Below are 2,878 nucleotides of genomic sequence, written 5' to 3' on the forward strand. Positions count from 1 at the left end.
AGGCGGAGTTTTCCTTCGCGGGATTAATCGATACAAATCCTTGTTTCACGTGTCAATTAATGCGTAATTTTTTCTCCAAAGCCCAAAGAGCTAACCATCTCACTCCTCATCGCTTGATTAATGCAGTGCCATGCAAACCAACCTTCTCACTTCCGCATGCATGCAGGGGATATTAATGTCCTTGGTTGCTAGTACAAGGCAAAAGCCATCAATTTTGCCTCGATTAGTGTTAGTGGCCTTTTGCAAATTGTAATTTTGATATACTGGCCTTGTGTACAAAAAATGGAGGTAGTAACTATATTTGACTCCTTCCCCATTGCGGTGGACGTCGACGATATCTCAAACGTTGTGGTTTGGCGAAGTGCATTCGATGGAGAACACCATTGAGGGAGACCAAGGTAAGTCATTCGCAAGTGTTGCCTGCAAGCCGAGACAACCGCCTTATTTGCATCCAGGAAGTCCGTTCAACCAAAGGACGCGTAAATGTACTAGTACTACTAGTACACAATAGCATCGTCCGTCTAGCTTAGTGCGGTGAGATGGTTTCTCGAAGAAGATAATGGAGAAGCGGAGTCAGCGAGGAGTGAAATGATGGTTGCTTCGTCCGTGCTTTGTGATTTGAAGCCTCGCTGCTTTGTGATTTGTGATAGAAGGGACAGGGAAGTAGACTCTATGCTCTATGCTGTACATGCATCCAAGCACGGGAGAAAGATGAGAGATGTTGCATTTTTCTATTCCTTCAATCAATCAATTAGGGAGCTTCGGTTCCATCTTTTTGTCTCTGGCAACACCGTCACAATGGTTCCCACGATGCCAAAAGCTATTTTCACATTTGGCTACAGTTTGTGGATGCCCTTAACCATACCACTTGGTTTTTCTCCTGTGTGCTATCTATAAAAATCTCAATTATATTGATCTAAAAAATTATAGGATCAAGATTAGTAAAAAGGAGGTGATTTTGCCGCGCGGATGGTGGAGGAGGTTCCTTATTTTTAGAGGACATTATCCTGGCGGTTTCCTAACATGTGGTCCCACGTGTCAGTGTTTTACCAAGCCGATCCGCGTCCCACATGAGGCAGAACAACGGCAGAAGCAACATGTGGTTGACTTGTAGAAGATGAGGGAGAAGCGGATTCAGCAACGAGTGAAATGATGGTTGCTTCGTCCCTCCAACTTATTTTTTTAGCATTATTACTTCGTCCCTCCAACTTAACTGTGGGAAAGGTGCAGCTTTGTGATTTGACGCCTCATTGCTCATTACTACGCCGGTGCCATGACTGGGTGCTTCACCCCGGCTGCTCTGCATTGTATTCCGGTATGGCACGTGGACCCGGTAGCTTGACGTCCCACATGTCGGCGAAAGGGACTAGAAGATTTATGAAAGCGAGCGCTCCACTCTTATGACGGAGGAGTACACGACACGATGGCCCAGTGAATTGTCACTTGGACTGTATAGTACTATAGTTTTGTTGTTTCGCACGATCCATCGATACAAACACGATTAAACAGGAAAGGGCGGGATTTTTCCCGCGCGGTAGATGATACTGGCCATACATTTCAAAGGCAATTTTAATGTATGCAAATTGAATAATTAAGTAACAATATGATATCTAGTAAAACTAAAAACACATATGATCTATTGTGTTAGAGTGTAGTAGTAGTGTTGTATTGCATAATTGTTAGATGTAACATGCGAGAATGTGTAGAGATGTAGTTTTGGAGGGCCTACAGAGAGAAAAGCGTAATACGGTCACCGAACTTCAGAATAAGCTCATTACGGTCACTATGTAAGTTTTGCGGTGATTATACGGTCACTTGCTCACGGTTCAGCATCGGATTGCACTCTGTTGACCGGCCAAATAGTCTGCATGGCACCATGTTGACTAGTTAAATTAACCACATTCCTTGTGGGTACCACCTATCTGTTCGCATAGGGAAAAGGTCAGATAAACACAAATTTACGCAGACACGACAAGGCTCCAACCCATGCGCGGGAATCACCTGGTTGTATATGTGTCTGTCAGGGCCTGATGTGTGCGCATGCACGTGTAGGTTGAGCACTTAGCGTGAGAGTGTGTGTTGGTCGTGTGGTGTATTGGTGTGTGCATGCATGCATGCGTGTGTGCGTGTGAGTGTTGCATGCGTGCGTGGCTGCGTGTGTATGTGTGAGTGTTGCGTGTGTGCATGGGTGCATGTGTTCGTCTGATTGTTGCGTGCATGCAGTTTGTGTGCGTGCGTGTGTGTATAATCACCACACCAGCTCCTGTGTGTTAAAACAGACGGCTCAGCATACCAATACAAGGCCACCTTGTCCGTTGTGCCCGCGGTCATGACTTCGAACCACCGTCCAATATTTTTTTGTTGTTTGTTTTCATTCTTACTAGCAAGATGCTCGTGCGTTGCACGTAACATCAGATGCATTTGTATGACTAGTTTATCTTGTGAGAGAAAAGGATGGAGGAGGGAAGGCCTTATTTGAAAATGTGGAGAGGTGTGTGGGTACCTTTTTGCAAAATTGCCATAGTTTCTTTCCTATCCGTCAGATATAAATCGGACGGCCTATATTGCAGGACGGCAGGCACACCATCATCACCAACTCTGTTTTTTATGTATTTTATAAGAATGTAGATGTAGAGTAGATACAAGCCGACAGGTGGGCCCGATGGTAGTGAGATAATGTGATGCAACACTAGAGGTGCCACGTGGAGCGTTTAATTGGTCAACTAGTTGTGTCTTGAGCAAATACAGAGTTGTATGGCGAGCCTGTGACTGTATAATAACCACAAAACATAAATGGTGACCGTAATGAGTGGATTCTGAAGTCCAATGTACGTATCGTGCTTTTGCTTCAAATACAATGATCGTCACTATATATATC

This window comes from Triticum dicoccoides, chromosome 7B (genome assembly GCF_002162155.2).
Source record: "Triticum dicoccoides isolate Atlit2015 ecotype Zavitan chromosome 7B, WEW_v2.0, whole genome shotgun sequence".
NCBI lineage: Eukaryota > Viridiplantae > Streptophyta > Magnoliopsida > Poales > Poaceae > Triticum > Triticum dicoccoides.